Source organism: Palaemon carinicauda, chromosome 20 (assembly GCF_036898095.1).
Source record: "Palaemon carinicauda isolate YSFRI2023 chromosome 20, ASM3689809v2, whole genome shotgun sequence".
In the NCBI taxonomy this organism is placed as follows: domain Eukaryota; kingdom Metazoa; phylum Arthropoda; class Malacostraca; order Decapoda; family Palaemonidae; genus Palaemon; species Palaemon carinicauda.
In genome coordinates, this window is record NC_090744.1 from 81,126,387 (window position 1) to 81,149,074 (window position 22,688).

Sequence of the window (22,688 nt, forward strand, 5' to 3'; positions counted from 1 at the left end):
TTTACTACTCTGAAATATCCTCCATATATCATTAAATCCTTAGTTAGCTCATCTTCTACTGTACTGCTTTTTGCTTTGCATTTACTCACACCTTTTAAGGCCTTCTTTACTTCTACTTCAACTAATGTCACTGCTCAGGAGTTTCATTATCTTTATTGGCAAAGTAATCTCTTATATCACTATTGTAAGGCTTTGTAAAGAAATCCTCTCCAATTTTCATCACTCCATCTCTTTAATTGGTATATCCATTTTCATCGGTTAAAGGAAATATCTCTTGGCACAGTGTTCCAAATTTTTTTTTTTTTTTTTAATCAAATTGATGCTTCTTCCTTTCTTTAGTGCTTCCTTAATTCTTAACTGATCGAGTTTAATAATCTATCTCGTTTTTATCTTGTTTATTGTTTTGGATAGTTATGCTAATCATATTCTATCTTACTTGGATTTCACCCTGATTTCCAATCTTTTTTATTAGGTTTTGGAGCTATCTGATAGTTTTCCTTTATTTCGTTTAGGAACTCCTCCATCTATCTCTTGTGCTGATTGTAATACAGATTTTTTTAAATTATTGTCCATTTCTTTATTTCTTTATTTACTTCAATTTTGTCATGTGGCTCGGAGTACCTATTTTTTATTGCTAAACTAAACTCTTCCTACTTCTCTCTTATTTCAGCTGAGTTTATTTTCTTTCTTGAAACTATTTATTTTCTTCCTTCATATCTAGACAAATTTTACTTCTCACAATTCTATGGTCGCTTAACATTCATTTGTTTAACACTTTTACTTCTTTAAATTTTTTAATGAGAATGAAATGAATCTTGTTTTCATTTTATAGATTTGAGCTTCTGTTTAATCTTTATTTAAAAAAAGGTGGCCAAGATTATTTTTTTATTATTTTTTTTTTTCACAAGCATGTCTCCTATGATCTTTCTTGTGTCACCTCCAAATATTTTTACTGCTGATTTTCCTTTCTTCTTTTGACCTACTTTGCATAAAAATGACCCAAAACAAGACAAAATGGAGTCTTATTTTTTTTAAGATAGCTCCAAATCTTACAAAAAAGATTCTCTTTCTTCCTCTGTATTTGTTATTTCTTGTACATTCGTTTAAATGGTCTTTATTTTAAACCTTTTATTTAGTTTAATATTTATCCTGGAATTTTATCACTAATATTACATAGTACTTTGTTACCTGCACGATTTCTATTAATAAGAAAACCAAACTGTTCCATTTATGTCCTCTGATGCCAAATTTATGACCCTCTTTTAACTATCTATAAGTTATTCTAATTTCAATCAACTCTATTATATACTTATTTATTTATTCTAGCTGTTCTAGTAACATATCAAGATCTTCTTTCGTAGACAGGGTCCTGACATTGTACGTTGCGAGTTCCAGTTTCCAATGGTGGTCTTTTCTATTTCACATACAGACACGCACACACACATACACATGTATAAATATATATATATATATATATATATATATATATATATATATATATATATATATATATATATATATATATATATATAGATTATATGTATGTGTGTGTGTGGTTGTGGGTGGGTATATATATATATATATATATATATATATATATATATATATATATATATATATATATATATATATATATATATATATATATATATATATATGTATGTATTACATTTATATATGGGTATATATATACATACGTATATATATATATATATATATATATATATATATATATATATATATATATATATATATATATATATATGTATATATATATATATATATATATATATATATATATATATATATATATATATATATTCATGATAGTCACTGCACAAATTATAATTTGTCACATAAAAAAATCGTCCCAAAATTATGATTGAGTGGATGATATAATCAGCTGTCAGAAACCAGGGAATCGCATCTAAGGGTATTTTCTCATAAAGGAAAATTCTGAGGGAGGTACCGACCATACACACAGTGACTTCTCAAACTTTAGGCCTCCTTCCATAAAAACGCTCATACGACCCTGTTACTTTATCCAAAAATATTTGTTTCAGAATACATGATATTAACTATGGAAAAAATAAAACAAAATCCTGTGTACTGATATTCAATTTTCTTTAGCAATTTTATATCCCTTTTTCGAAACCTATCCTACATATAGCCAAACTAATAAATAAAAAAAATCTTATTATAGCCACTGAACATACACACTTGCTTTCTTAAAGCGATCAATGCTATCTAACAGAACATTGCATCCTAATTTCAAATCATCTCCGTGAGATCTTTTTATTAATCTTCCATTTAAGGAAGGTTTTCTGAAAGTTATTTTGAACGCCGGCATAAAACGTTTATCTTTGATGTGCAGTCTAATCTTTGCTTTTTTCATCTAAATCGGTTGGGACTAATGCTGCATACTTATTTCTAAACTTATTCACCAAGGACACGTTCTAATATTTAGCCTCGCTCTCCATAATATTTCATATAAAATTAAATTATGTGAATCATCTACATATGCTTATATACACATATTTCCCCTATATAATAAAAGAGCAAGAGTCTGGATATATATATATATATATATATATATATATATATATATATATATATATATATATATATATATATATATATATATATATATATATATATATATATATATATATATATATATATATATATATATATATATATATATGTATATGTGTAAGTACATTGCCAAACGTACGACTATTCGGTCGCTCCGATCCTCGGGTATAGTAGAGATGGAATAGTTATGCACTGGTGAGAGAGAGAGAGAGAGAGAGAGAGAGAGAGAGAGAGAGAGAGAGAGAGAGAGAGAGAGAGAGGTACATTCGGAAACCCAAATCTCCCACAAAAAAAAAAAAAAACTGTCGTCTTGTAGTTAGTAAAGGGGGAGGGGGTGTTACTGGTTGAATCTGTGAGTGAGCGTTTGCATGCATATCTATCTAAATAAAGGTCTTCATTTTTGATGGGTTGCATTCATATTAACGACAAATCTTTGAAACGTGGTATATCACAAGATGACAGCATACCAGGAGGGGAGAGGAAACTAAGTATTGACCAAACACTGTCGTGTTCTTATTATACCTCCTTATGGTACTATGATTTCAAAAAAAATACTCGTAGAATACACAAAAGTCTTTTGATGACCTACACACAAAACACAAATTAGCAACAAACTAAAGAACTAGTTGCTTAAAAATGTTGATTATCAATACTGCATGTAGATTTTATATACCGAGACTGGTGTTGAGGGAATCTTCCATTTTTTTTCTTTAACATGCTATAATTATATTTCCTTTCTTCATATCTTTGTGAATTATAGTGTTTAGCAGCTTTCCAATTAAAAGTGTGGTTGCCATCATTCACATGCTGAAAAAGGCTGCAGGCAACATTACTCTTAGGTTTACTCTCTCGAAGGAAGGATTATTAAGGTTTACCTAAGAGCTTTAACTTAATAGGCCTACTATGATATGAGTAGTAATAGTATTCTTGTTTATCATTATTATCGTTAAATTTTAGCCATGTAATCGCGTAGTCATATAAATTTCATTAACCTAAATGAATTGTGATTTGTAAAGAATTATCTACGAAACATTGTAAATCTAAAATGTGTTTTGATTATGACTTAGGAAAAATTTCTTGCTTACGCCGCGTTTAGAATTTTCTAGAGGGATACAAAAAAACGTAAAATTTTATTACAAAGATCCTTACAAGAAACTATTCTATGAGGATTTTTTTTTTTTTTCAAGTATCACATGCCACAGTTATATAACTCGAACTGAAGCCTGGGTTTAAATGAGCGTCAGAACAGTGACAGAAGGTGCACGGCTGGGTTAGCCTACAATGAATACACATATTTGGTCATTCTACTGAAGATCAACCTCACCGAAAGATGTTTCCCTGTGGCTAATGATGCTAGTGTTCTTTAGGGACCTTTTGTATGTCTCTGATATGACCTATTTTGCTTAAATTAATGTAAGAATTTTTTTTCCAAGTGTTAAAAAGTATCTATGAACATTTTATTTGTTTGTTCACTCGGTCTAGTCCTCCTTTAAGTGTTTAAGTGGAGTAGCAAATATTGTGATAATGGTTTTCAAAATGTTAAGAAGTTTCCATCATTTGAGTGTATATTAATCTGTTGATCGAAACCAGTTGTATAATTTTGACCAGTGCTCTCGTCTGAAAGCAGCACCTAAGTGACTTTTGTATTTCTTCAATTGAATATTGTATTATTGTGATTTCTCCTGATTTATTACAGGTGCGTGTAGATAGAGATGTGAAGATTTAGATTTTACAATTATGTAAAGTAAAACCTTCTTGATAATGCTTTATTGCTTAAGGTGATATTTTTGTAAGAAGTGTTTATTCTCTTTGGACATGAAATAAAATTATAGTTTTGTAAACCATCAATATTATTTAATCTTTTTATTTTTTTGGTATAGTTGTTACCACCTCAAGTCTCGTTATTAGGTTATAGACTAAAAAGATGTAGGTTAGAGCATTTTAGAAATTCATTTTCGGAACTTTAAAACAACTACAAATAATTTAAAATTTCCAGTTCGTATATTAATATATAAGCTGTTTTAGTCTTGTTGCTAGTGGTTTTTTCAGTTTTCCCAATATATCTTGTGCGACATTAATGCATGGAATTCCATAAATACATCCATTCATCTGCTTTGGGGAATTTTTTATCAACACATTCTTAGGTGTGTTGTTGTTGAAAATGATATCAATTCCAAATAGTTTCTATATTCCAGGTACACGTGTGGCCGGTGCAGCAAATCAAAATGAACAAAAGCATGCAAAATAAAAATTAGATAGAAATAGAATAAAGTAGATAATATGGATATGCTTTTATGTTTCAAAAGAAAAAAAAAACCGTATATATGACTAAAGAAAAATAGAAGATTGGTGATTGGAATGTTCGAACCATTAATCAGATGGGGAAATTATAAGAAGTGGAGAATAAATTTGTGAAGTGTGATTTGGATATATTGGTCTTAAGTGAAATACGTTGTAAGGGGATTAGAAAGCAAATCTTAGACCAAGGTAAAATATATATACAGTATATTTATATATATATATATATATATATGCATATATATATTTATATATATATATATATATGCATATATATATATATATATATATATATATATATATATATATATATATATTTATATATATACATACATATATATTTATATATATACATACATATATATATATATATATATATATATATATATATATATATATATATATATATATATATATATATATATATATATATACACTTTATATATATATATATATATATATATATATATATATATATATATATATATATATATACACTTTATATATATATATATATATATATATATATATATATATATATATATTCAGGAAGTACATGGAGTTGGAAGAGAAGGTGTTGGAATGATGATGACACCAAGAGCAGAAGAGGCATTAACTGAGTGGAGAACTGTAAATAGCATATATATATATATATATATATATATATATATATATATATATATATATATATATATATATATATACAGTATATATATATATATATATATATATATATATATATATATATGTATATGAATAAAAATATATATATATATATATATATATATATATATATATATATATATATATATATATATATATATATATATATATATGTATATATATATACAGTATATATATATATATATATATATATATATATATATATATATATATATATATATATATGTGAATAAATATATATATATATATATATATATATATATATATATGTATATATATATATATATATATATATATATATATATATATATATATATATATATATATATATATATATATATATATATATATATTCAGGAAGAACATGGAGTTGGAAGAGAAGGGGTTGGAATGATGATGACACCAAGAGCAGAAAAGGCATTAACTGAGTGGAGAACTGTAAATAGCAGATTGTTCCTTGCAAAGATTAAGTCAAGGCAGTGTAATATGAGCATTATAGTATGCTATGCACCAGCAAATGATGCCCCTGAAGAAATAAAAGATGAATACTATGAAGAACTGCAGATTGTAATAGATGAGATCCCAGAGAGATATGAAAATTGTGATTGGTGACTTCCATGCTAGAGTAGCAAAGATTAGTCAAGGCATAGAGAAGGTAATGGGTGTTGAGGGACTTGGTGAAGGTACAAATGAAAATGGAGCCCATTTTATAAGTTTTTCTTTGGCTAATAATCTTGTTATTGGAGGTACTCTTTTCCAATACAACGACTATCCGAAATATTCATGGACTTCACCATGCGGCAATTACAAAAATCAAATAGATCACAGTCAGTAATAAAGAGAGAAGAGGGACTCTAAGAATTGTGAGAAGCTATAGTGGTGCAGATATTGCTAGTGATCACCAGCTCTTTATTGCCACACTGAAATTAAATCTGAAAGCATCCAACAGAAATGTAGATAGAATGCCTAGGCTTAATACAACTAAGCTTCATGAAGATGAGCAGAGAGAAACCTTTGCTATTTTAATGTAGGAATTGATTTGCTGTCTTAGAGACTTTAAGATAAGAAGGGCAGACAATTAACGAAAAATAGTGTGATATTAAGAATACGAATCAGTCAGTTGGTAGGGAAGTTTTGGAACATGACGTTACAAGGAGAAAGACATGGATATCAAATGATACTTAGGATACTATTAGAAGGAGATAAAGACAGAAATTGATTGTGTAAAGTTTTCAAGGAAATAATGAAAATTACAAGGTAAAGCATACCAAGTATTCTATTATTGATAGTGAAGTGAAAAGAAAAGCCAGGAATGACTGGGTAGAATAATTAGACAGTAAAGCAGATGAGGATGATAAACTATGAATTCAGGGAGTGGCTAAGGTGTAAGAATTGCTCAGTAAATTATTAATGAAATCTCCACGAGGGCAAAGAAGAAGAAGCATATACCCATCAAAAAGAGGTATGGATCTATTACAACAACCGAGGATGAAAAAAAAAAAAAAAAAAAAAAAAAAAAAAACGTTGGATGGAAAACTTTAGTGAGGTCACGAATAGGAGATGTGAAGGGAATAATTTGACTAATTTACCTTAAGCCGAGGAAGACCTTGATGTGCCTATGAATGATTTCAGCGTGTTCGAAGTCGAAGCTATTCTTAAAAAACTCAAGAGATGGAAAGCCCATGGATACAATGGAATAACTGCTGAGATGATATTGGCCGAAAATGAAGTGACTCCCAGAATACTTACAAGATTATTTTGTAGAATATGGAAAGAAGAGGAAATACCTAATGAATGGAAGCTGGGAGTACTTGTGGAAAGAGCAAATAAAGGAGATCTGATTGATTGTAATAATTACAGTTTTCTTCAAAATATAGTGTCCTTATTATAAAGAGGCTCGAGAGAATGATTGATGAATAGTTGAGAGATTTAGAAAAGGTAGAAGTTGTACTGACCAAATTTTTATCTTAAGACATGTTGTACAGCAATGTGTAGAATGCAGGAATCCCCTAATGATGGCATTTGCGGACTATGAAAAAGCCTTTGATAGTGTGCATCAGCCAATTTTGTGTTGAGTCCTGCGTTATTATGGAGTTCCTTTTAAATATGTAAATTTGATTAAGTCTGTTCTTGAGCATAGTAAGTGCAAAATTAATGTTAGTGAAGTCCTATCAAATGAATTTCCAGTGAACAGAGTACTCCAAGGGAATGTGTTGTCACTTATGTTGTTTATCCTCCTCATGGATTTTATAATACATGGTGATGGTGGAGAAGGATTGGACTGGATTGATGATAGGATACTAGCTAACCTAGAGTATGCTGATGACGCTGTCCTCTTTAGCAGAACACCACAGTATTTCGAATGCTTGCTTACCAGAATGCATGAAATATTTCATGAGGTTGGACTCAAGATAAATAGAAAGACAAAGACGAGGAGAACTGAATATGCAATGAAAGATTAAATATCATTGGAAAGAGAAAGGATTAATAAGGTAGAATCATTTAAATATTTGGGAACAATGAAAGATTGAAAAAAAAAATCAGACATTAGGTATGTTAAGTAAATTTGGAAATCAATTTGCCCTAAATTACATATAAAAATCAGGTTATATATCAGGTTAGTGAGATCGGTGTTACTATATGGACATGAGTCATGGTATGACAATAAAACATTATATAAAAGATTCTGTTGATTTGAGAACAAAGAACAGAATATTGGTAATTGAAGGGCTGGGCTGGATTAAAAATAAAACTATAAGAAAGATTAATCAAGTGCGTTATGTGGATGAGATCAAGCTAAGGGGTAGATTTAGATGGGTTGGACATGCTCTTCGCACTCCCCAAGAGATATTATCTCTCCAAAAGTTTAACTGGGCGCCTCAAGTTACTAGAAGAGTTGGAAGACACAGGCGTTCATGACTGAGATCTATAAAGCGTGAAAGAGATGATGAATAGAGAAGTATTGATTTGAAAGCTCAAAATAGCGACGACTGGCAAAATCTAACCGACTCCCTTTTCGTCAATAGGCGTTGGATAATATGATGACACTAGACTCATTAGATTCTTCTCTTATTACAAAAACATTTATTTTATTTCATAATTTTTTTTTCTTTTCTTAGATCTAAAAAAAGAAAATTCTAACCATTCTCTGGACGCTTGACTTGTTTAATACTGTTATATCTTTAAGTACATAAGATCTACTTATTTGTTAACTATTTTTTTATTATTTGGGCTTTTCCATGTCCATTTTCTAATTTTCTTTATATAAATAACAAGGTGGTCATGATTTTAGGTTTTTTTTTTTTTTTTTTTTTTTTTCCAGCAAAATCTTCAGGCATGAATACTCTAATATTCCTTGTGTACACTCCAAATTTAGCTACTGCTAATTTCCTTCTCTTCACGAAGAGTTACAATTTTCTATAGATAACACTAGATCTTCATAAAAGGTTTCTATTTCTTGCTTTCTATGTGATGCTATTGGTGCATCCGTTTGAATCACCTTCACTTAGAAAATTTGATTTAGATTAATAATTGATCCGGCAATTTTCATAAAGTCTGTGACTGATTTTACCTCATTATTTATAAACTCAAGACCATTATCACTCATTAAAATTTTCGAGCAACCAAACCTAGTAATTGTGTGTGATACTGCCACATACATCTATGTAATAAATGTAATGGAGGGTGACAATTTAAACCAGTAGGTTCTTTAAAATCCCGTATAATAGAGACAAACGGACATAAATGTGACAAGCAGCGGGGAACAGGCCCATGCTTGTCGATACAGTGACCACTGAACAATGACTGACTATTATATGCACATGGCGGAAAGAAAGGCAGTGTTGACACATCTAATTACATTGTTGCCACGATGCAAAATGAAGAAGTGGTCTTACAGTATATGTAATGGGAAAAGATAAATGGAAATAAATATCATTCTTCTACGAAATAATAATAAAGCAAATGTAATGTTCATAACTGTACGTAATGTAAATAATATATGGCATAATATTAGATATCTATACACCTCCCTCCCCCTTTACGCTCGTAGCAGTGTCTCGAGCGGAACAGTAATTTCTCTGAGCTAGTCGAGGTGAATGGCGAGGGACATTGGAGGGTTCGGATGATGGCTCTCTTTCCTGGCCAGAACAAGGGGACACAGGGTCTTGGGGAGAGGTGTCATCACTTATATTAGCCACTGGGCGTAAATGTCGTCGGTTTCGAAACCATACACGACCACTTGGAAGGCGTACTTCATACCTTCTGGCCATTCCTCGGCCCATCACGGTACCAATCTTGTCCCATCGAAGCGTCGTTGCATCCTGTATCCTCACTCGTTGGCCGATGGTGAGCTTGGGTAGATGGCGGGCATGAGAGTTGTAAAGGCTCACAGCCTGGTCGGTTTGGGCAGCAGTGCGGCGGTCGTAATCTTCGGTCTTGGTTTGCCACTCCTCTTTGAATGATCTGGGGTGGGCTGGAACACAAGTGCGGAGAGGATGGCCATAGAGAATCTGTGCAGGGGAGCGTCCAGCAGGGTTCGGTGTATTCCGAAGCTCCATCAGTCCTCTATCAAAGGCTTCACAATCTATGTTCCCGGATGGGGTGGTCTTGAGGATGAGGTGTTTCACAGCTTTCACGGCAGCTTCTGCGTGTCCATTAGACTGAGGGTAATGTGGAGATGTGATGATGTGATGAACTCCCCAGCGGTCAGCAAATCGCTTGAAGTCGTGGCTGGTAAATGGGGGTCCTCCATCAGTTCGTAAGCGGAGTGGAACACCAACCTCGCGGAAGAAAACACAGAACATTCTTGTAACTCTGGCTGTAGTTGTGTCACGTCCACAGGGAACAACCACAGGCCAGCCTGAAAGTCTATCTGCAATAACAAGGAAGGATTTCCCTGCTACGTGGAAGAAGTCAGCCGACACGCTTTCAAAGGGCCGGGATGGGTGGTCGTCACACATGTAAGGTTCCTGTTGCTGACTAGGAAGAAGCTGTTGACAGGCCTCACAGCTTTCTACTTTACTCTTAATATCTGCATTGATGCCTGGCCAGAATACTGTCTGCATTGCACGACGTCGAGTAGCTTCAATCCCTCGGTGGCTGTCGTGGAGTCGATCCAAGGTGCGTCGACGGAGGGCTGCAGGGATGACGATCCGGGGTCCGTACAATACCAACTCTCCATCCGCGTAAAGGTTGTTCCGCAGCTTCCAATACGGGAGGGCGGAAGCGTGGAGATCATAGGGGTTGGTGGGAAAGCCATTGGATACGTAGTGAACGAGACGACTGTAATCTTGATCCTGAGATGCGGCCATGCGGATTTCTTGTAGAGACTTATCCTCTTCGATGATGGGTCCTGTTGCCTGGTCGTCAGTAGAAGTGGCGGTGCTGGCAACGATACGCCTGACATGTGCAGTCGAAGTAGTGCATTCTTCTTCATCTTCAGGTGTGGGGCGACTGGTTGGGGAGCGAGACAGGGCGTCTGGTATGCAAAGTTGTTTCCCTGCGCGCCATACTGTAGTGAAGATGTAGGGGGCCACTTTCATCTTGAGACGTTGAAGGTGTGGATTCTCAATAGCATCCAGAGTGTAGTGATTGAGAATCGGTATCAAGGGACGATGATCAGTCATTAAGGTGAAATGCTGAAGTCCGGACAAGTAGAGGCGGCACTTAGCTATAGCCCAAGTGACTGCAAGTAGCTCCAGCTCTATGGTGGCGTAACGAGTCTCAGTATCCGTAAGGAAACGAGAGCCACACTGGACGAGACGCATCTGACCTCGGCCGTTATCTTGAAGTAGGGCATAACCGAGACCATATAGGCGTGGGGCATCTGTTTGTAGAACTACAGGCGAGGCAGGATTGAAGGGTGCTAGGACAGGAGGTGAAGTCAGAGCTGTCTTGACATTCTTAAATGCTCGCTCATGGTCAGGCGTCCAGACGAATGAGCGTTTGGGGCTCATAAGTGGGCGTAGGGGCTGTGCTGCTGCTGCGATGTCTGGAGTGAAGTTGGCAAGTTGATTGACAAGACCCATAAACGACCTAACATCTGTCACGTTAGATGGTGTAGGAAAGTCCCGTATAGCTGATATCTTGTCAGGGTCTGCTGCAATACCATCGGATGATAAGACATAACCGCAAACGTTAACTTTAGGGGCGGCTACAGTGAACTTGTCCTTGTTGAGGGTTATGCCATATTGACGGCATCTGGTCAGCATCTGGTGCACGTGTTGTAGGTGGGAAGGGAGATCCTCGTCGGAAAGGAGGATATCATCTACAACTTTCACACAGTTGGGAACACCTTGTAGTGCCATATCTCCACGGAGGCAGTATGCATCACCTGTTGCTGAAAATCCCATTGGCCCACGACAGTGCTGGAATCTTCCGTACGGAGTTATAAATGTAGTCAGGTGGCGGTCCTCTTCTGCCAACTCCATTTGCCAATAGCCATGCAGGGCATCCGCTGTGGTGAAGTACTTCGCAGTAGGAGAGATATTGCGGACAGCATCATGGGGCGTTGGTGATGGGTGTGTAGGGCGGGCTACTTGAGAATTTAGATGGGTGTGATCCACAGTGATGCGCACACCTTTGTCCTTGGGTACCAAGACCATGGGATGGCACCATTCAGAGGGTTTGTCGCCTGCTGGTCTGATGATTCCTTGTTGCACCAAGGAGTCAAGCTCTTCTTTCACTTGATCTCTGAGAGCAAACGGAATGGGCCTGGGCGTATGGACAGCGAAGGGTGTAGCGCCAGGTTTCAGGTGAATCCTCATTGGAGAGCCTGTCATTTTCTTTAGTGGCTGGGTTTGTAGATCCTTCTTGGATATGAAGACGTCGCTGAAGTGCCGAAGAAAATAGTCCTTAATAGCTGCAGGTGACGTCATAGCGGAGGCAGGAAACTGAGCGCATCTGTTGACATGTGTTACCTTGAGGATAGGCTTCGGGAAGTCCGGTGACACTATGGCAAGGGCTCGGCAATGTTCACGAGAGAGGAGGGGAGTCTGGATATCCTCATGAACATGTATGGTTGCTGAGCAAGACTTGTTGCCAAGACGAAGTTTTGCCTGGAAGTATCCTACAGCCGGTGTCATGGGAGATCCATCTGCTGTCACAACTTCTGTCATGGGTGGAGGTTCAAGGCTTGCCCGAGGTATGCCGAGTGCATCCAAATGTATGGTGCCAATCACTGTGATGTCTGCTCCTGTATCGGGGATGAGCTGGATATGTGATGATATATCGCCAAATGACAGAGAGACAGTGACTGGTGTGGGGGACTCACTACCCGAGTTATCACCCACGAAACGGCAGCTGGTGTTTGACTTAGTAGTAGGAGGTGAAGCTGTATATCCAGTCTTACTTTTCTTGGTGGACATACACATCTTCTCAAAATGTCCCTGTTTCTTGCAGTTATTGCACTGAGCTTCCTTAGCAGGGCATTTCTGAGTGCGGGGCCAATGACCTGTTCGTCCACAGTTATTGCATGATGCACCAGTGGCTGGGCATTGTCCAGAATCGTGTTTGCGAGAGCAATATTGACAAGGGTCACTGTTACGAGACTGGTGAGAACGTTGATCAGGAGATCGATGAGAAGTCCTCTTCTGTAGACGCTGGTTTTTCTTGTACGTAGATACTGCGTTGACTTGGCTTGGGGAAGATACAATGGCTGATGCAGTTGCACGTGTAGATTCGTAGGAACGGCAGCATGTCACAAACTCTGCGAGGGTAGATGAGGGTTGGAGGGGGATAAGGCGTTGTATTAACTCTTCGTCTCTCACACCCATCAAAATTACCATCTGCAATTGCCGTTCAGTGCAAGAGGTGGGGTTGCCAGTGCATAAGTCCACTTCATCAGCGAGATCCTTGAGGCGTGCGTAGTAGTCTGCAAATGATTCTCCTACAGCTTGTTTACAGGACAACAATTCCCTGCGTCGTAAGGCTTCATTTCTAAGGCTACGAAAGTGCTTCTGTAGTGTATCCAACACCTCTGTAAGGGAAAGTGATGTGTTGGGAGGGATGCCCAGTGTATGTGTAAGCAGGCGCTGGACGTCCAGGGAGATGCAGGTTCTCAGGTGAATCAGCTGGGAAGTTTGATGTAATCTATCAAGTCCAACTAATGCTGCATAATCCTCAAAACGCAGTCTCCATTGGCGAAACGCTTGATATGTTGCATCTTGTTGCAAGAGAGGTGGGGGATGGACCGTAGGCTTGCTAGAAGTTGTAGGTGTATGCACTGAGAAGTCAGGGGTTGGGGGAACAGGTGTAACAGGAGGTGCAATTATGGGGTTAGGTTGCTGGGGTTGCGATGCCGCAATCTGTCCTGATAGCAAGGAGAAAAGGGACATGAACCGCTGGTTGTCTTCCTGTCTTGATTGCTCCATCTGTAGTCTGAAGGTCTGCTCCTCTTGTCGTCGTCGGTCTTGTTCTTGCAGGCTGGAAGTCTGTAGAAAATGGATGAGATGAAGTATATCATTATTGTGGCCTCCTGACCTATTGGGAGTCAGGGAAGGAGGGAGAGTGCTGGTATCTTCATCAGTAGTGGGGAGGTGCAAAGGTACTTCGTCCGTCGTCAGACCCTCCGTTTGATCCTCTGCCTGATCCTCCGTCTGATCCTCTGTCTGATCCATTAAATCAATTAGCTGTTCCTCTTGCTCAGCCATATTGAGTTTGGTGTCGTAAGAAAGCTTGAAATCTGCAGAGATCCAGAAAAATATCCAAATTGCTGTATGTGAGCGAAAGAAATCACTTTGGAGAGTTAAAAATTACAATGTTTGTCAGTGAGCTTGTGAAATAAGCGGCAGTAGGGTAGGATGAGCGAGTGCGTGTTGCGATCAGAGGGGAGGCGGGTGGGGTGAGTGAGCGTGCCTCTGGGCGAGAGCCTCGGGCCTCAGTCACCATCGATGCATGAAAGAGGGAGGACGTGAGGTGGGGCTGCTGAGAAAATGGCGCCAGAGTTCAAATGTCCTAAAAAAATGTTGGCAAGGACATTAACATAATGCAACACAGCACTGTAACACACTGACACTCTAACCCTGCACTGCACAAACACTGTATCGTTCTTAAGAGACACTGTAGTTAAAATCTTGAATCACTGTAAGGGATCCAATGTGCGAGACGAGACGAGAAGTAAACAACAATGGCGGTCGTCGTCTTGGAATCCATAACGTCCGGTTACTCACTGCGCCATGTGTGTGATACTGCCACATACATCTATGTAATAAATGTAATGGAGGGTGACAATTTAAACCAGTAGGTTCTTTAAAATCCCGTATAATAGAGACAAACGGACATAAATGTGACAAGCAGCGGGGAACAGGCCCATGCTTGTTGATACAATGACTGACTATTATATGCACATGGCGGAAAGAAAGGCAGTGTTGACACATCTAATTACATTGTTGCCACGATGCAAAATGAAGAAGTGGTCTTACAGTATATGTAATGGGAAAAGATAAATGGAAATAAATATCATTCTTCTACGAAATAATAATAAAGCAAATGTAATGTTCATAACTGTACGTAATTTAAATAATATATGGCATAATATTAGATATCTATACAGTAATGAGAGTGCACAGCACCTGGGCTAATTAATTTGTTGATTTATCTAATGTTACGTAAGTATGAGTGTAACGAGCAATCGCTTCCACAAATACACATACATATTCATATATGAAATGGTCCTGCCACATCCATATGTACCTTATGAAATTTAACATGGATCACAGGCCACTTTCTGGCTTTCGGCACAATGCTTTCATAATATTTGAAACAGCTACAAACAGGCTTCAATTTATATACTTTTCAATATATTTTCTTTTTTACATTTCTAACTAAAAAAGGATATACGTGGTCTCTTTAATGTTCTATCAATCCCAAAAAGCCCTGCATACAGATTTGCATGTACAATGTGGATGGCTCAATTAATTGAAGAGGGAGAAAAAAATTACCCATGCTCAAAATTCCCCTGCTCTCTTCTCATAAGCACAATATAAAACATCATTCTCTATAAAATAAATTCTTACAAGGCACATTCAGAAAGGATGGGTTACTGTCTAATTCTCCTTTAGTTACTGTGTGCACTCTCTACATCAATTCCTCGTTTATTTCTCTCCCTTTCGGACTTCCCTTATGTCCCAACCTCCTCGGTAATTCACACTTGCATCAGGGCACTGATTTTGGACAACCCAGATCACGTCCTCTGTCATCCACACACATTCACGTTGGCCATCTCTCTCTCTCTCTCTCTCTCTCTCTCTCTCTCTCTCTCTCTCTCTCTCTCTCTCTCTCTCTCTCTCTCTCTCTCTCTCTCTCTTTCGTGGGTCTCATTTCCTGATCGGTCCTTGTGTAAATTTATATCCCATTTTCTATTTTGATTAGGTAACTCAATATTTTGGGTCTGTTCTTCATTTATCTTTTGTGACCTAGTAGTTACTTATACTACTACACCTCTTTGTTAATATTACCCTCTATCTGTGTAAAACCCTTCATGTTAAACTCTAATAATTTGTCAATCCACCTCGTTTGTTTAGAAATCAAGTCCCCCTTTAAAAATAAATCATGTACGGGCCAATGATCAGTTTGCAACTCAATTGGCTAACCTAATAAAAAACGATGCTTCTCTACAATCCAAAGAATGGCCAATGCCTCTCGATCAAAGGTACTAATCTTCCCCTTGTAATGCTATAGAATCAAGCCAACTGGTCAATTTATACCCTCATTGTCTCTTAGAGAAATTACACCACCAACAGCTAAGCTACTCTCATTTGTTGTAACGAAAAATGGATGATTAAATTTAGGATATGATAGCAACTTATCACCAGTTAAGGAAGCTTATAATTGGTTAAAGGCATTTCCTTACTCCCCAATCTATCACTTTTTGTTTATTTCTAGTATCTAAGGGTCTCGTCTCCAAAGCCTCTTATGAGTTTATGGTAATACCACGCGAGACCAAAGAACTCAGATACTTCCTTAAGGTTATGCAGCCTGGGGAAATCTCTGATAGCTTCTACTTTACTTGGGCAGGGTTGGATACTTTTTGTGTTATTATATGACCTAAAAATTTTACCTGGTTATAGGAAAATTTACACTTTGATAAATCTATTTTCACATTATTAGGGTGCAATGTTTCTAAGGCTTTATGAATATTGTCATTTTGTTCTGCTGTTTTCCCTGTAATTATGATATCCTCTAGATAAACAAGAGCATTGTGACCAGTTGAGGGATATAACACTGCCTATATTACTCTAGAAAAAGGACTTGGAGCATTTTCCATACCAAAAGGAACAAAATAAAACTGAAATAGATGGTCGTTGTCTGTAAATGTCGTTTTGCATTTACTGTCTTCCTCAATGGGTATTTGATACTATCCTCATTCTAAATCATTAGTTGTTAAATATTTATTATCCCATACCTTTACGAGTAATTGCTCGATCGACGGTAATGGAAATATATTGTCCTTAGTTCCTGCAATCAACTGCCTATAATCAGCACACAATCTTACTGAGTCATCCTTTTCCAAAACTGCTCAAAACTGGAGAAGCATGGGGCATTCACTCTCTTCGATAATCCCTCATTCCCTTAATTTACAAAAGTCCCTTTCTATCTTTTCTTGGAAATGAATGGGAACCTTAGAAGGCCTTGACCTGATCAGCTTTGACCGCCACATGTCAATGCTGGAGGAAAATAGATCAATCCTCCCTAGTGGCTCGTCTCTAATTCAAATCACATTGGAATAACTATTAACAACATTACTAACTACAGGTTAATATTCTGGTGGACACTGTATTTGCCCTTAGCTAATCAAGTTCTGAGTTTGTTCGTCTGTGAGGGCTGGAGTCGTAGCTTCAAAGATCCCGTCATCGGTGATTCCACATACCTCTAGCTTACACATCGTAACATTTCCTAAATTAGCTTTTTTATTACCCAAGTTAACTATCGTAATTTTTGCTTTATTCCTTTTTATTTTTGACTAGCCTTGTAGGACTACAAATGGCAATTTTTTTCACGTGTTTTGACAATGACCTTGGTCTGGTTAACTCCGGGAGAGGCCGAGATGGGGTCACTATTATACATGTAAGCACTTGGTGGGGGACTATTTTTCCTTTTCAGTTACCTTCACCACTTCTCTCCCATCCCACAAAAGCACCTAGTCCCTCATGGCCTTCTTTTGACAGAATGAACCCTCTGGCATAACCATTATTCTCTTTGATTCTATGCAAGTTGCTATTTAGTTATTCATAATAAAATCAAGTCCAAGTATACCCTGAAAACCTGGAATGCCCAAGGTAGGTAAAATAAAAATAATATCTAAATTTTACAGACCCCACCTGAAAGCTGGTTGTTGTTTTATGTGTTGCAGTTAGTTTATTTCCTCCTGGCTTGTCGAGGATGATGGATGGTGCTAACTGTAGCGGTGTAAAGAAACTTCCTTGTTCAAGAAGAGAAATGCTGTCTCCCGTGTCGATCGAGGCTTGAATCAACCTTTTCAGCAGATCTATCCTAATTGCTAGGACTCTGAACCACCATGTTGGATCTTAAGAAGAAACAGCACTGGCTAACGACCTGGTTTGCAATACTGGCACCCCATCTGCTGTCTCTAGTGCTCAGTGGTTGAGGTTGGGAGTACCGAGGGAGGTATCACTGTCAGTTGGTCCCTGCTCCATCTTACCGAGGCTGCTCAAGCTCGTTGTTTTGTCGACTACTGCTTAGTCGACTGCAGCTTTGTCGATTAATGCTTCTATAGAGGGGCAGGAGGGTGGGGTGGGGGGGGGGGGCGTGGCCATCGATCTCCTTTGTCTTACCCTTCCTCTACCTACTCTTCCTCGGATATTGGTTGGGGGTTGGTACCCACAGCCCGACCACTCTTAGTTATCTTGAGATAGATGACCATCTATTATGATGGGGAGATCCCTGGCTGGGACACTCTACTCATTAGAGCCCCTCTCTTCTACACTATGAATAACTAGTGAGCCTCTTTCCCTGGTTTTCTTGCTCTCCCCTCCACCAGACTTGGGGTTCGTGGCCAAAGCTCATTCCAATTGCTGATCACATGGTTGTCACCTGTCCGAAATCGGGAGGATTATTCTCAGTCCTATTTTCTTCCGGCAAACAATCAAAATTTTTTTTATTGCCATCACTACATCTGCTAATGAACGATTGAAAGACAGTTAAATGTAACTAAAAAAACAATATCAGCGAATCTGAATTCCTCTATTAACTAAAACAAATATTGATACAAACACACTCGTGTGCGTATGCGCAAACACACACACACGCAGGAGGAGACACGATCGGCGAGGAGGTAGAGATGGTGACTGCGATAACATACCGTAACTTACACTACGGAAATTTTAATCTAACTTAGCTTATTTATTTTTTTTTATTTTTATATTTCATATTTTTTACATTTTTTTTCTTTTGATGTTATTACTTTCTTAGTTACATTTAATTGTTTTTCAACTCGTTGACGCTGTTAAAAATCATATGTACTCTAAACACATTTTTGTTTAATCTCTCTCTCTCTCTCTCTCTCTCTCTCTCTCTCTCTCTCTCTCTCTCTCTCTCGGAAAAAAAATAATAGACGTATCTAACACTATAACAGCGAAGAAGAACGAGAGAGAGAGAGAGAGAGAGAGAGAGAGAGAGAGAGAGAGAGAGAGAGAGATATCTTATTTAAAGAACATGTTAATGCTATGTTTAGAGAGAAACAGAAAAAGAGAGAAGTCTTATTTAAAAGAGCTTGTTAATGCTATCATGGTTTTCTTTGCTTCACTTTTTTCTTTCTTTCTGTTCATCACGCTGGCCCTTCTCACAAATGATCGTTGCCAACAATCTCTTTGTCCTTTATCCCTATCAACAAAAGGCATTCTATCTCTTCCAGGGTATTGCTAAGATGTCTTGTAATAATAGTGATCCCCTTCGATGGTTATTTGCATTAATGGCTGCCTTCAGCTTGATGATCCTTGAGATCATAGGCCTATTCCGGCCATATTGTTTAGTCATACAGTATCACTCACATGCACACTGCTCTCATGTTTTTCTACAATTTTTTGCTTCAATTCTAATGAAAGAATTGCCTTCTTCCTGTACTGAAACTTAGCTTCTTAGGCACCATGATTATAGGTAAAATCAAAAAGGAAATGTGAGAAAAGGAAGAAAATAAGCACTGTTAATAACAGACCAAACAGAGGACAACCACACGATACACACAAGAATAGAGAACTGAGCACTCGACGCTCAATGGCGTAATGTTTACTTCGTGTGTCGAAATAAAATTTGGGTGTAGAGTCAAAAATTTGCTCGAATTTTACTTCGGATGTTGGAAAATTCGGATGTAGATACGTTCGTGTGTAGAGGTTCCACTGTATATATATATATATATATATATATATATATATATATATATATATATATATATATATATATATATATATATATATATATATATATATATATATATGTGTGTGTGTGTGTGTGTGTGTGTGTGTGATATGTGATATGTTTGACAGCATATTTCCATCACAGTGGGGAATTCCACAAAACCTAACAATTCAGCATGTTTATAAAGCAGGATTGCATCTTGCTTGCCGAGAGTTAGTCAGTACCATTGGAACCATCGTTAGACAAGGTACTCACATTAAAGTATTAACTGTGTACAAGGGTATTCAAAAATCACTGTAATAAAGTGAAAAAACTTATGTTCCGATATCTCATTATCCGTTGACTTGGGACATATTGATGTCAGTTCTAATAATACATCTGTTTGATTATGCTGTGTGGAAAGTTGTTATTCAAGCCGGTAGCATAAAAGTTAAAGATGACTAGATGCACAAGGACTAACATAGCAGACATTGATGCTGCGAGAGATGAAAAAAAAGGAGCAGTTGGTTATAGTGATGACGATGAAGAATATAGACGAGAAAAACAAACACAAGACTTAGTAAATAGGTTAGATATCCTAGCCGAGTTAATGAACTGATTCTTAGTTGAACGAGAAGTGGAGCGGCGTGCAGCCAGAGGATATCCGACGTACATGAACGAAATCCAAACTTACACAAGTGAAAGGACACATGGACAGCCGAGTGAAGATACGCAAAACGTAGTTCATAAATTATCAGAACTCCAGGCAAGTGTTAGGCCTTTTGATCATCAGTGGCCAAATAAAGGGTTTCAGTTGATCGAAGTGTTTCTGAGAGACTTTGAAGTAGCCCCATAAGGGTGGTCAGAAAGAAAAAAAAAACAATTCAAGTAATTAGGTTGCTGAAAGATGCTCTGGCAATGGATTTAATATGTTGGCCCCAAGACAGTTTAAGAGGTTACACTGAAAAAAAATGACATTTAATTGAGAAATATGGCTTACCCGATGCTAAAAAAGAAGACATGAAAGAAAATTACGAACCCAAAATTCGGAATGGTGAATCCGTTCTTAGTTTTACAACTCGCATTTTTTGGGATTGTGATTTGTTTGCTACACACAGTGCCAACCACCCAGAAGGTGATAAAAAGGCAATTGCCTGTAAACATATTTGCATATTAGTAAACCCGTATTTATGTGGTTATTTGTTCAATGACAATCGCTTGTTAGCAGACGTAGTGATGGCGATACATAATATTCTAGACAGTTTGCCAGAAGAAAAAATGACTGAGAATAACTGCCCGATTCCAAGAAGTTTGCAGCCATGAGAGGCACTAGCCAACACAAAAAGCAGGAAAGGGGAAAACAAAGTCAGCAGGAGAGAAGAGTCATCAGATGCTGTCAGTGTGGGGGAGAGCTGTCACAGTTCCCCAGCAAAAAACGCCGAGGGCGGGCGTGCTCTGGCACACGCACACCAACCCCAGCTCAACATCCGAGGAAAAGGAAAGAGAGGAAGTGGGAGATGACGAAGATAGATACCCCCTTGCATGATATCAAAAGCAGCAGCCGAGGCAGCGACAGGAGTAACTATGATGGACTTGGTAGAGGACCTCCCTTGGTACCCCCGACCACACCCCTGCAGCACTAGGGACACGAGCAGGGGCCAGCAGCATTACAAGCAAGGTAATTGGCACGTGCCCCATATATCCTAATGGGCAGCTAGGAATGTTAGCAGTTAGGATTGACCTACCAGATAAGTTCACTGAGCGCTGATCGATACAGGAGCCATCGTTTCTCTGATTGAAAAAAGATTCTCCTCAAACCCACTACAGTCAGCGCCATCCATCATCCTCAACACACCAGGAGGAAATAAATTACATATAAGCAATACAACGATCGTCAACTTTAGGGTGGGTTCTATAAAGTTAAAGTTTACACATGATTTTTCTGTCTTGCCCATCATGTGAATTCCAGGAATCGAGGCTTTATTAGGGATTGATATTATCAGTAGTAATCAAATATGCATTTTTGGGGAAAAAGATGCCATAACAGTCAAAGCAGGAGGGTGCAATTGCTGGTGAGCTGCTATGATCATTTCACTGATATCATCTTCCATTAAGTCTCTACAGTTGACATAGCCATCCCTTCGTTTAATATACATGTTACCAGGAAGCTTATGAGAAACGTATGCACCTTGCACATTCACAATGATATCAGCAGTGCCCATCAGAATGTCCAGGTAATAGTCATTTTCTCGGATTTTTTAGTAAATTATATTCATCATCGTGTCAGCTTTTGCATGAACTAAGGATAGTTGAGGCAATTCCTTATTTGAAGTAAGGCCATTGCATACTAATCCCTCACAGTAAAAGACTAGCTCATTATTGCGTTTTCTCAGAATTGCTCAATCTTTCACCATGCATTGAAGGGTTTTTTTTACAGCCAGGATCAGAGAAAACACAGATTTTGAGCAAAGAGAAAAATCTGTTTTTGGGTGAGAGGGCCATGTCGTCCTGATTCAAGGGTTCCTTTAGGTAGCCTTCAAAGGGATATTTGCTACAATGATACTCCCAGAGAATTAAACCGAAGGTCTCCAGGATTCTAACTCCTGACGCGAGTATCCAGTAAAGGATATCACATAATATCAGGGGACGTATACCTGATACGACACATAGCAATTTTCACCACGAATAGATTTGATGAAAGGGGGAAGAGTGGCGAAAGAAGGGGGTGCCGATCTAGGTACCCGGTGGACCTCCTTCCC